Source organism: Heterocephalus glaber, unplaced genomic scaffold, assembly GCF_053883595.1.
Source record: "Heterocephalus glaber isolate CG9 unplaced genomic scaffold, H.glaber_assembly_v1.0 deba00001737, whole genome shotgun sequence".
NCBI lineage: Eukaryota > Metazoa > Chordata > Mammalia > Rodentia > Bathyergidae > Heterocephalus > Heterocephalus glaber.
Genome location: NW_028258445.1, coordinates 974,405 through 988,350, shown reverse-complemented (window position 1 = coordinate 988,350; position 13,946 = coordinate 974,405). Strand labels below are relative to the sequence as shown.

Below are 13,946 nucleotides of genomic sequence, written 5' to 3'. Positions count from 1 at the left end.
TTCCTGTTAGCTCATGTGCTGGAAACACTATCAGAGTCTAACTCTCAGAAAGTGTGATTCATTTCAGTCTGCTACCATGGGCTTGGTACTGTCAGTGCAGAGGAAAAAATACAGGCATAGAGGAAAGATAAAGCAGAAATGCAGTCAGAAGCAGTGAAAGGTGGGGTGAGGCCGGGGATGTGCAGCATTCAAGCTGAGAAGGCAGAGCACAAGCCACTACCTCAGAGGAAAACTGGACAAAGAAATCAAATGTGTTTTACAGCCACTTCTAGTGTGCTAATGGGACCTCCACTGAACTTTGAAATTTATATAGAAGTGGTTCAAAATTCCACATCCAAATCATGAGCAAAAGGAAAACCTCTCCAAATTTTATGTGTATTCCTGAGGTTTAAATTCAGGTGCCTACTAGAGTTGTCTCACTTTTATTCTGTATTTGTGATAGTTAATCTTGAGTAACTTCGATTTATTTGCTGCATGGTCTGCCAGTGATATGAGCAGTTTTATGCATGGGATAAAATAATGTTGGGCTATAATAAACTGAATTGAAATAACTATTTTATCTCTGCTGCATGGTGTGGACACTAAAATAAAAACTAGCATTAATTGTCAACTTAAAGTAAAGCACACTTCTGCATGTATCTGCATGGTCATGGAGATGTGATCTTGGTAATTGTTGTGGGTTATATCTAGAGGTCCTCCCACAGCCTCTAGGTGGGGCTTCTGGGAGTGACTAGACCAAGGGTGAGTGATACTGCATCATGAGTATGTGATCCTAGATTTCTTCACTGATGGATTTAGGGCAGTTCTGGACGTGGATGATAAACTTGGGAAGACCCACCCCGAATCTATTGGCATCAACCAATAGGCTTAAAGTCTGGTGGAGTAAAAAGGTAAAGAAGAAGGATGTCTCGCTGCTTCTCACCCACCAGGCCACGAGCTCTTTCTCCTCTGCCATGCCACCTTGGTGCCAGCCAAACATCCACTGAAACCTCTACATGCTGTGAGCTAAAATAAACCTTTCCTCTTTTAACTTGTGGGTTTCAGGTATTGTGTCTGAGCAACAAGAAAGCAACCAAGACAGATGCTGTGTGTAGTCCTTGCACCTTACTGCCTGGTTCTCTGTCTCTCCACTTCCAGCTGCAATGAATAGAGCAGTTTTCCTGCCCCGTGCTCTTCCACGATGATGTTCCTGCCTCCCGTACACCTAGCAGTGTACTAAAACCTTGGGAAAAGAAACTTCTTCTTTAATTTTCAGGCATCAAGTATGTTGTCCCAGGAAGAGAAAGCTGATTAGTACAGCATTTTCCAGGAGAAGAAGTGAGAAAGGGAACAAAGGAGGGACTGATGGAGGGGGCATCAGCAATGCCAGGTGATTAAGGACATCTGGCAATGGTGGGAGAGGTACAGCTCTCCACCAACTATACGTGAAAGAAGCCTGGTATTGGGATGTTTGAGAAGTGATCTGAAGAGAGTGGCAGAGGAAAGTGTCTTTACTGGATGAAGATCTTTAGATGCAATGGAGGAGACAATGAAAAGCTCTGAAACATCGGGCATCTACTTCTATGCCCTATTCTTGTAACATTAATGGAGGGGATGTGGCATGTGAGAAAAAGCAAGGACACCTCTAACAATTTTGTCTGAGCAAATGGCAGCATGAAGTTGCTCTTACTGAGATGGTGAAGGCCAGGACAGAAGTTACTTTGTGAAGTAGCAGGGAGCAAAAACCAACAAATTGCTTTTTAAATGTTTGAAATTTGGAATACTGGTTGCAGAGCCAATTAAACTGTAGAAGTTTATGTCTTGAGGTGTAGGTAGAAGTCTAGGCTGTGGATTTAATTTCAGTACTCAGAAATAGACCTGAAATCCTTAGGGCATAAAAGACTGTGCATGGACTGGGTTTAGCTGGAGGAAGAATCCAAGTCTGGGACCTGGGTTTTCTGATACGTAAAATATGAGGAAAACAGACCTGACCTAGCAAAGTAAAGCAAAATGTTGAGGCCAAGTGGTATAAAAGAGTTAAGGAAGAGTAATATGGTAAGGTTATATGAAGAAAATGCTTCAGAAATTATGTGTAACTGACTATGATAAATCCTCCTTGAGAAATAAAGGGAAAACTTGACTTGATACAGACAGTATGAAGACAAAACATGATCATTCAGTGTGGTGATAAAATAAGGGATAAGAGAAACATCAGTGGATGCATACTTGGTGTTTGCAGACAAAACTGAGAATTGACTCCAAACTTTCCCAAACACTGCAAGGTACTGCATGTGGCAGAAAATTTCAGTTGTTTGTAGGTAATTAAAATATTGCTATACTTGGTTAGACACTGGAAGATGAAATGAAGATAGAAAATGTTGACAGTCCTTACAGAATATTTTGCTTTGAAGAGAATTAGGACATTAGGAAATACATGGAGATGTAGTCCATGGAGATGTAGTCCATGGAAATGGGACGATGTTTAAGATAGAGATACAACATGCTTGAAAAGTGATGAAAATGAGCTAATGAAGGTTCAAATATGTAAAAGAAAGTGTCAAAAAACTCAGCGAAGAAGATAAAAATAAATGTAGCCCCAGGGGACCCCTGGAGATTAGCAAACATAAGTTTAAATTTAGGAGAACCAGTGGGGTGGGGGTATGCGTTTTTCATTTTTAGTCTTCAGGCAACATAGAGTTGTACTGAGTCATGAGGACCAGAGATTTGCTTCCATGCTATGGATTTGTTTTCCTTCTGTCTTATTGATTCTAGGTCCTAGAAAATGGATCCAGTGAGAAAAAGCCTACAAAACTGGATTTTTCATTCTTTAGTGGTAATAAGATTGTATATTTGTATTTGACAATTTTTATTATTTTATATATTAGCAAAATTATGTATAGGAAAATTTATACAGAATTTATTCACATTTATAAAAAAAACCTCAAAAGACTCCCAAGACTTTATGTAGTCCCCATGCTCTTTGGGGTTATGAATATGAAGAGGATGATTTTCAGATATTTAGAATCAGTTGATTTACTTAGATTTTATGTTTAAAAACTCAGCACTCTTGCTTCAGTATTAGCCCCAGTAAATTTTCAGATGTAATTTGTCTAGCATATCTCTTGTCTTCTAGTCTAGATATTGTTTCTGGAGTCACTTTCTCTGAAACTTTAATTTTTTTTTCCTGTGGTGAGCGTCTAAGTTTTTATAAGATACTAATTCCAAAGCTTTTACTTTTTTAAAAGAAAAAGAAGTCTCTATGACTAACTATGGCTACCATGGAAAATCTAGAAGTAAATGATTCTCTCTTCTCTGTATTCATGGCAGAGATTATTCATACTCATATGCATAAGGAATACCAGAAGCCAAATTATTCAGTATCTCCCTCCAGTTCAGACCTCTGAAAATATCCCTTTGTCATCTCCTACTCGTACTCACTGTCTTCCTTCCCCACAATGGTTGGCCATCTGGGCCTCCGGCCTGTAGGGAACACAGTGTACTGTTACCTTCAGGTTGCTACTTCCTGAAGGAAAGTTTTGTTTTATAATTCATTCATCATTTGCATTCTTTTTATATCTTTATCTTTTAAATACTGTGGATATTTGACTCATAACTCATGGCATTGATGAAATGCAAATTTGGGGATAATTTAAATTATTGACAAAAATAGAAAATGCCAGCATTTCTGAAAAGTGTGAAAATTTTTCAAAAGGAAAAAGATTATCCACAACCAGAATCTAACATTTTTGAAGGTTGCCTAAAAGTAACTATCAAGGGCATCAGGAATATAAGTTTACAGTGGAAATATTCTTGATTTTTTTAATAAGTTCTACCTTCTCTTCTCTGACAGTTATTTTAAAATGTCAACTAACCCTTTCAATTTTAGTAATCTATTAGGTTAGTGTCCATCACAATTATTTTTAGGGTGTTTTTTTTTAAGTTTCAGTTTTGAATTGGGAATAAGCTTTGGCAAATTTCCAATATCAAAAAGTTCTCTTTTGCTGCAGCCTGGTTCTCCCCGACCATTCATGTGTTGAGGCCCTCGTTCCCCGTGTGGTAGTTGGAGGTGGGGCCTTTGGGATGTAACTGTGTCTGCCTGAGGTCATGGGGATAGGGCCCCTCCTCAAGGATACAGAGGCCCGGAGCAAGCTTGTCCTCCCCACTGAGGGAGAGCACAGGGAGAACACGGCTGTCTGCAAAACAGGAAGAATCTGTCATCTTGGTCTTTGTGAAAAATACATGTTTGTCCTCTAAACTACCCACTATTGTGTTGTAACATCAGAAACTAACCTAAGTACCTAACTAACCTAAGTAATCTTAAGACAAGCAGTTTGCCCTTTCTCCTAACATGCAGCTACTGTATCAACCATTTGGTTGTTTTCTTCCGAACAATGATGTTTTCTAGTGCTAACTCTAAATGGAAATACCTTCTGTTCTGCAGAGACATATTCTACTACCTTTCACAGAAAGTTGCATATTGCTCACATTATTCTGGTTTTTTTCCCCTTAATACATCTGGCAGGTCTCTTTTTACCAAGAAAAGATTGCTATCTGTCAAAAGATTAATATATTTTCCTACAAAAATTATATTTCTTTATTTTTAGATGATTTCATGATTACAGGAAAATTTCGTAAGTTATTGCTATTAGAAATCCTGTTGCAATTAAAAAACTGCTGCATAAATGATTTTACTCATACATTATACATTCTTGTAAATGAACAAGCCAGTTTAGAAGTAGTGCTGTCACGAAGACATATTCATATCACATTTTCGTGGAAACTGCAAAGTACCTTCCACAGTCATGAGAGAGTCCCTGCAGCCCCTCCCCTTGTTCCGAATGAACTACTTACCTCAGGAGGAGCAAGGTGAACTGCTGTCTCCATAAGCGGAATACGAATGAACACCCTAAAGTCAGCTGGTTCTGCCCACAGTTTACCCATCATCTGGATTAGTAAGACTTTAGATTTTGTCAATCTGATGTACTAAAAAGGAATAGCACTATATTTTTAATTTGCGTTTATTTTAGAATGAGTGAGATTTTGTATTTGTTTCAAGGCTTCAAGGAATATTTCCTTTTTTTGTGACTGGACACTCAGTGTTTGCTTATTTTTTTCTATTTTTACCAAATTTTAGGTACTTGTATGTAATATTAGTTATTGACATTTCCCCAAATCGTTCTTATATTTATATTGTTTTGTCTTTTGACATTGAATAATTCTCATCTTCATTTATTAAATTTATCAATTTTTTTAATGGCTTCTGAATATTTGTATCAAGTATATAAAGACCTTCCATTCTCTAGTTTATGAGAGGAATCTTCTCTGTATTTTCCACTACCTAACAGTTTCTTATATTTAAATTGTCACAACGTTCAGAATTCACCATAGTGCAAGCATGAATCCAGTTTTATGCTTCCCAGAATGCACTGGAGATGTTTAACCAATGGGGTCACTTCTTGAATGTCTATCTCTACACAGCTTTCATAATTTCAGTTTATATGATAAATTAAATATGATAAGAAAGTTCCATTCATTGTTTTCCTTTTCCAGAATTATGACTTTTTAAAAAAGTAATATACTTTTGGAATGAATATATATAGTTAATAGATGTATATTAAATGATATTTTATGCTACTTAAGAAAGATTGTTAATTTTTTCTTATTCTTTCCATTTTTTGTATCTCTTAAAGCTTTTTATATGTTTATTGTTATGTATTCATGCAATTTTTTTGGGTGGAGTCTCTTTTCTTTTTATTTTCTATTGATTTTTACAGCCAAAATTGTACTTTATTATAAATTATTGCATATTTTAAAGATTTTTTGCTGATCCTCTTTTCTCAGATTACCCTCACATAGCCTTCAAACATTTTGAGTATTAGCTTATTTTCAATTCTCATGTTCAAAACTCTTTTCCTTGTCTGGTCAGGCTGACCTGAGTATCTTACAGAGATAGTAATAACAGTGTATTAGTACAATGTTATGTAATAGAATTTATACTCTTCCTTATTTCTAGATAAAAATGTTTCAATTGCTTCACTACTGAGAACAGTGTTAAGGTTAATAAGAAAAATTTCTACATCTTTGGTATAATTTCTGTTTTATCTTAAAATGAGTATTTGAAGATGAAGAATGAATGCTAAACTTTTACCTTTTAAGAACAGATAGATCATATTTTTCTGACAGATATTACTAAAACTTTGTTCTACTTATTACTTGCTTTCCTATTTCTTTATTTTATGAAGGACAAAACACTTTGAAAATCTTTACAGATATTATTTTCAAAGCTCTTAACTCCCTTCTTCTGATCAAATTAAGGTCAAAATGTCATAAAATCCTGTAATAATGGAAATGAAATATGAATATATCTGAATGTGTACATGTGATTTTATTTATTTGTTTCTTTATTTACTACATTGTTTTTTCAAGTTAAGATAGCATCTAGTCTAAGATTCTAAACAAAAAGAAATGAGGAATTGCATTAGGAAAGCAGGAGAAATTCACTATTCAAGAGAGAAAAGCACTTTTATTTCACACTCTAGTGAGAGAAATACACTTTTATTTCACACTCAGAGTTGGGAATGATAAGATAAACAGAAAATTATAAATACAATTGAAAAAGAAGTTTAGTTTTACGTTAATGTGACTTATGACTTTTATTTCTAAAATAAGAATGTAAATGTTCTCCAAGGCCACAGGTTGGACACTGTTTTACATTCATCCTGATCACTGCCAAATTATCATCTTCATCCCCAAGATCCTAGTGGTCTCACAAGATTTATTAAATAAAATCTAAAATTGGACTGAATAGTTAATACCTGCAGATATTTTGGAAATTACTAGATTTCTTTTTTTTTTAACTGAGACAAAGCGTTGTTTTTATTTTCTGCTGTGTTGAAATTACTATATTTCTGTTTGTTTATTTCTTTGTGAAATTTTGTAGGAAACAGATGTTATACTTAAATATGAATATTTTGGGAATGATTTAATAAAAGTCATGCATCAAAGTTATAGTCATAGTGTAAAAAACTACAAAGCATATTATACATCTATGATGCTTGTAACTATGGAGCTGGTACCATTCCCAAGTGCAAATGATGAGAGCAGTGTGTTTGCTTGAAAGCTTGAAAGACAGAATCCTGTAGAGTTGGGCACTTGGGAGGAAAGAGGCCCAGCTGATGAACATAGCCAGCCTGTGCATAGGGGAAGAACTATCCAACCTCACTCTGCTCCCTGACTCCAGTGTCCTGCAGGTCAACCAGTTGGCTAGAAACATTTAGAAGTGGGAAGTCCACAAGCCAGCTTGCAAGGTAGAGGAGATGATGGAGAACAATGGAATAGAGTTCTGGAGAAGTAGCCAGAATATATGTTATACACGCTGAGTTTTTTAATTGGATTCTCAGACTAGATAAATAAGAAATGGGAGCACAACATTTATAATTTAAATAGATGGGGAAAAAAGACACTGTTTTGGTATGGTGTAATTTTTTTTCCTCTAGGAAGGCAAAAACAGACAATAACAGCAGTGACCCGAATTTTACTTAATGTTTGTAAAGTAGTGTTCAAATTAAGACATCCTTCTTTCAAGAATTCATTTTTAAAATCTTCTCCAAGTATGAAAAGTTGCTTCATAACTTCTTCATATTTTAGAAAAGGCCTATGAATTATTTATGATAATGGGGTCTAAGATATTTAAGTATAAATGAAGGATTCAGAAGTTGGCTGGTGTTACATATTTCACCACAGGATTCTTTGGAAAACTTTTTTATTTTAAAGTCACTGGTTAACATCACCTCTACTAATTGAAGACATATAGTGGCAATACAAAAATTAGGGCTCCTTACACTTTCTCCATCCCTACTTCCATAACAATAATTCAGCTAGAACATACAAGTCAAATAAACTCTGGAGCTGGGAGTGTAGCTCAATGGTAGAATGCATACTTAACACTCATGAGATGCTGAACGCAATTTCCAGCACCAGGAATGAATGAATGAATGAATGGATGAGTGAAAATAAATTGTCAAATCCTGTCCTTAGTATTTTCTCATATTTGATACAAGAAATAGCTGCTTGATTGCTAATGAAAACGAAATTCCTTATCAATGAAATATAGGAATAAATTAATGATATATTTGGTAATTCTTTTTTTGACACTGTGATATTTAAAAGTGATACAAATTTCTCCTTTGTAATTTGTTTCTATTTTCTGGAAGACGTTATGTAAGTTTAATCAAATTTGAATATCAGTACTGCAATGTGCTTCCTGGCCCTGGGGGAACAGAAATGTCTCCATTAATAAATATTGGAATTTTTCAAGAAGGAAAGATAATAACTGGAAAGATATTTTGTTACTAATTTGCGAAATCAGTAGGGAGGGAGGAAATATTAGAGAATCCTAGAACTAATTAAATTAAAGATTGATTGTTGGGATTCTGTCTGGGACCTAAGATGAGACTTGTGATAGTTGCGACGCCAACTTGAATAAGAAATGGCTAGCTGATTAGTTTTGGACAGCCTGGTTGTGTCTGGATGACTGGCTCTTTGGAGACGGCAGACCCACCCAGGGTGTAGGTAGCACCACCCAAAAAGTTTTTAACCCAGACCCCATATAAAGGGAAAAAAGAAGAAAATCTCACTTCTACTTCTTTGGAGGAGCTCCAGTCTTTGCCATTGCCATTGGACATTCATCTTCAGGCTTCCAGCTCTAATCCTTCAACTTCCTGATGACTCTGCAGTGAGTTCCAGGCTTCCAACTTTTGACTGGATCTTCTGGCTCCAGCATGTACATGAGCTTTTTGCATTCATTCACTCTCAACTCTGGAGTCCTTCACTGTAAGCCTACCAAGATAAAGATAGAGATAGAGATAGAGATAGAGATAGAGATAGAACCCTAACTGATACAAGACTCCAACCCTCCACTGGTTTGCTGTTCTCCAGTAATATAACTTAGGTCTATCAAATGAATATATATATATATATATATATATATATATATATATATATATATATTTTAGTACCAGGGATCTAACTCAGGTTGGTCCTTGTGCCTGCACAGCAGGCGACAAAACCACTGAGCTAAATCCTCGGCCTCAAATGGATCTTTCTGTGCATCTCAGAGAGATCTCCAAAACTATTCAAGACTAATTTTCAAAAGGGTAAAAACATAGCCATCATTCAAATATAAAATAACAACCTGTCAAAAGATTTAATTAATAGGGGAGTCAGTCAGATGTCAAAATCAGCTCAAATGACAATTTAGAGAAATTTATATTCTCAATGAGACAAATTTCATTTGCATTGCCAAGGGTAAGAATAATCTGGAATGCTATGAGCATTTAACATTTGCATTGTAATCAGTTTTCCTCCAGTTAAATGATAAATCTATAAAACTGTTCAGTAGTCTGATTCAACAAAGACATTCGAACTGTGCTCACCTGAAGAACCAGCTAGTGTTGGGTGCACCCAGTGGACAATGCCCAGCCATTCACTGAAAAAGCCCTCAGTAATTTGGTTTCTGTGCACTTCCAAGTCTCACATGGATTTTGCTGAAAAAAGGAAGTAACGCATCTAACAGAGATTTTGTTACTACTAACTCATAATTACACCCTTTTGATTTTAAATTAAATTTCCCACAGCCTGGTGTCATCAAGATATTTCAAAGAACCTGAATCTTCACGTTTGCAATAGCACTGACTCTATCTCCCATATCTTCAGTCAGTATTGACCTCAGAAAGGTATCAGGCAGGAAGTTCTCTGCTCTCTGTACGTATGTTGGATAGACATCTGCAGAGAGGTCAAGTGAGAAGGGCGGATCTCACGGCAGGGTTTGCTTTGGCCTCTGTGACTCAGAGTGCAGTTGCCTGTTCAGCAGCTCTTTTCTCTGTCAGTAAGTGAACCTCCAGGTTCTGGGGCTGAGCACACGCACTAAACCACGACTGTTTCAGACACTCTGAGATCAGAGTACCCAAAGTGCTTGTTAATACACACCATTGCCTGGACCCTCAAGGCAATTGGACAATACTGGACTGATAGGCTACAAACAATTTCTGCTGCAAATATTTCTCCTTTTCATTGCTCAGCATGTGGACTTGACAATTAGACCCAAAGGAAAATGAAGTTCAGCACATTTGTAGTAATGGCAAGCAGCCTTCCCATCCTTCAACTGTATAACTTTGAATTTCGTTAGAAAGAAAAAAAAACACTACTTAAGGCAGTGTTATTTTGTTCCTGTGTTAGTATCAGTTTAAATATAGTTATGAGCTGATCCAGGCCACATTTCTGTAAGTTTCTCTAAGTCATCAAATCAAAGCTATTTTGCTATCACTGTTTAGACTTTTCTTTTAGAATAGAAATTCATGTTCTACTATGAAGAATATTGGACACAAAAACTGACCAGATGGGTAGGGTAAGTGACAGACATTTGGAAGAGAGACTGAATATAACTTGGCTGTATTACATTTGTAAGTAACTATTCTCCCCCTCTCGGGCATGCTGGGCAGTTCTCCCTTTGTTATTGACTCAACCCTGACCCAAAGCAAAATTTTACATTCCTGTACGTTCAAACAGAAGAACAAAATGTTAACCAAGAATTCATTAAGCCCTTTACTATGGGATTCCCAGCTTGATTTCATTTCTCCCTACTCTCTTCCTCTCTTCAAAACATTTTAATTATAGAAAATTTCAAACAGATAAAGTAGTAAAAAAGAATCCTTATGTCATCACCTCATCTCAACAAATATAGATAGTCCTCCCTCTGAACTCTTCTCTTTTTCATTCCTTTGAATAGTTTCAAAACAAGTTATGGACATCATATTTTATTCCCACACATTTGAGAATGTATCTCTGAAGCACAAAAATTCTTTTGTGACTTACCATAGTTTCATGTCCATACCTACAATTTAAGGGATAATACCTTAGTATTGCTTTGTTGTTGTTATTATTCTTTAACATCTTATTTTTCCAACTAGGTTACTTTTCCCTTCAGAGTTTCTCATGATATTGATGCTGTTTACTGTATATATTTGGTGTGGTTTCATGGGTTCTTTCTGTTACTGGATTTCTTATAAACTGATACTTAGATTTAGAGTTTTGATCAGATAAATGCAATTTGGGAAGACCACATGATAGGTGACATTTTATTTTTTGTTTGTTGTTGCCTACTAAGATCTTTCAAAAATCTTTACTGTTATTACTACACATTTGCAGTACATAATGGTTATATTCTTCATGGGAAGTTGGTACATGTACATAAAACCTTGTAATTCTTTTTGCATCCTTTTCCCCTCCCCTCATTTCCCCCTCCTGTCTATCTCATGGTCCCTTTCCCATTTGTAAAAAATCTACAACCTTTGAAGAGATCTCCCTGTTAGCTATTATGTTTTTTTATATTGCTCTTTAATTTTTTCAATTTCACATGTATGAGAAACTTTGTGATATTTAGGGTTGTGTGTCTGATTTATTGCACTTAGTGTTATGGTCTCAAGGTGCATCCATTTCCCTAAAAATGACTCAGATTTCTCCTTAGCTATGACAGGGTGTACTCTATTGTGTAAAATACCACACTATCTTTATCCTTTCATCTGTTCATGCATATGTGAGCTATTTCCAAGATTTAGCTATTGTGAGTTGTGCTGTTATCATTATAGTAAGCCTGTATCATTGTAATATGTCTGTAACTCCATCAGGAAGTAACTTAGAAGGGGTCTAGTGGGTCAAATGGAATTTCTACATTTAGGTTTTTGAGGAAACACCATACTAATTTGCATAGTGGTATTACTAGTTTACATTCATACCTACAATGTAGAAGACTTCCCTTTTCCTCACAGTCTAACAAGTATTTGTTATTATTAGGTGTTTTTGATGATATCCATTCTTTCTGGAGTAAAATGGAACCTCAGTGTTGCCTTCATTTGCATTTCTGTGATGGCCAGAGATGTTTAGCACATTTTTTTCTTGTATTTATTAGCTATTTGAACTTCTTCTGAAAATTGTCTATACATTTCAGTTGCCCATTTTATGATCAGGTCTTTTATTTTGGGGAGGTCTATGTTTTTGAATTCTTTATATATTCCAGTTATCATTCCTCTGTCTGAGGAGTAGCTGGCAATCTTTTTCCCATTCTGTAGATTGTCTCTTCACTATGTTGGTCATTTTCATTGTTCTGCTGAAGTTTTTAGATTTGAGAAAATTCCATTTGTTGATTATTGATGTTATTTCTTATGAAACTGGGTTATATTTAGAAAGTCCTTGCCTTTTCCTGTGTCATCAAGAGTTTCACCTGTTTGATCTTCCTGTAGTTTGTGTTTCTGTTTTAATAGTTAGATATTTGATCCAGTTTTATTTTCATTTATTTCCAGCTAAGAGACATGTGTCTAGATTCAATGTCTGCATAAGGATAGCTGATTTTCACAGCACCATTTGCTAAACAGGCTATCTTTCCTTCAGTGCATGTTTTTGGCCCCTTTTTCTAAGGTCAGTTGACTGCATGCACATGGGGCTGCTTCTTCATCCTCTACTCTGTTCTGTAATCCTCACATCTGTTCTCGAGGAAACACCATGCTGGTTTTTTTTTTTAATCACTGTAGCTTTTAATGTAACTTGAAACCTGAGGTTGTGATCCCTCCTCCTTTCCTTTTGTTGCCCAGATTTTTTTTTTTTGATTTTTTTTTTGATACTGGGGATCGAACTCGGGACCTTGCACTTGCAAGGCAGGCGCCGGAACCACTGAGCTAAATCCCCGGCCCTGACCGGGATTGCTTTTGATATTCTGAGTCTCTTCTGGACCGACATGAATTGTACCATTGCTTTCTTTAGTTCTATGAGAAATGCTGTAGTTATTTTCTTGAAATTGCATCAAATCTATATATCGGTTTTGGTAGTGTGGCCTTTTTGACACTATCAGGTCTGTGTATCAAGGATCAGGGGATGGCTTGAAGTTTCTGATTACCACTTCCATCACCTTTTTCAGTAAACTATATTTTTTGTTGTAGTTGCTATTTTGATGCTATTGTTTTCCTAATTTCTTCTTCAGTGGGTTCATTATTGGTGTACAGGAATGCTATTGATTTTTGTGTGTTGTTTTATTGCTCAATTTGCGATTAATTCTTGTCTTTGGTTGAAATTTTTTGAGTCGTCTATGTAAAGGATTGTGTCATCTTCACTTAGTGACAATTTGATGTCTTCCTTTCCTACACATATTTCTTTTGTTCTTTTCTGTCACCTGATTTCTCTAATATTTTGATTACTAAATTGAACAGGAGCAATGACAGTAGAGATCTTTGTCTTGTTTCTGACTTGCTAGGAAATTTTCCTATTTAATTTTCCTATTCTATATAATATTGGCAGTATGTTTGTCATAAAAAGCTTTTATCAGGTTCCCACAAGGTTCTTATCTGTATTTTTTCAGAGTTTCTATCATGAATGGATGGTGCATTTATTTAAGCATCATGAACTACTTTATGGACTACTTTGGAGAAAGTTCTACATGCTGCTGAGAAGAATGTGTTTTCTGTTGTTGGGTGGAATGCTCGATAGGTATAAATTAAGTCAACTTGTTAGAAGGCGTGGCTCAACTCAGATAATTCTTTCTTCATTTTTTGTCTAGTTGATCTATTTTTATTCAGTGGGTTATTGGGATCACCCAGTATAATTTTATTGATATCTATCTCATCTTTTATGTCTAGTAGTGTTTTTTATGAAGTTGGATATGCCAAGGTGTGTATGTATATATGTGTGTGTATATATATATATATCTATATATATATATATATATATATAAATATAAAACCATTGTCTCTTCTCTTGATTTCTTCCCTGAAGAAACATGTAGTGACCTTCTTTGCCTCTTTTGATAAGTTCTGGCTTGAATCCTATTTTGTCTGTCTGATTGCTTTGGGCCTGCATTGCATGGAGTACAGTTTATTATCCTTTGATATTTAGTCTGTAATTTCTTTTGGGGCAGATGTGCT

The 13,946-nt window shown here is 35.7% G+C and overlaps 1 non-coding gene across 1 annotated transcript; it reads left to right on the top strand.

Annotated features, from left to right (window-relative positions):
• Positions 1-455: 455 nt before the first annotated feature.
• Positions 456-584, top strand: LOC147821423 (small nucleolar RNA SNORA20). Its single transcript, XR_015447042.1, has one exon. It is a non-coding gene; the product is annotated as a small nucleolar RNA SNORA20 (small nucleolar RNA).
• Positions 585-13,946: the final 13,362 nt, after the last annotated feature.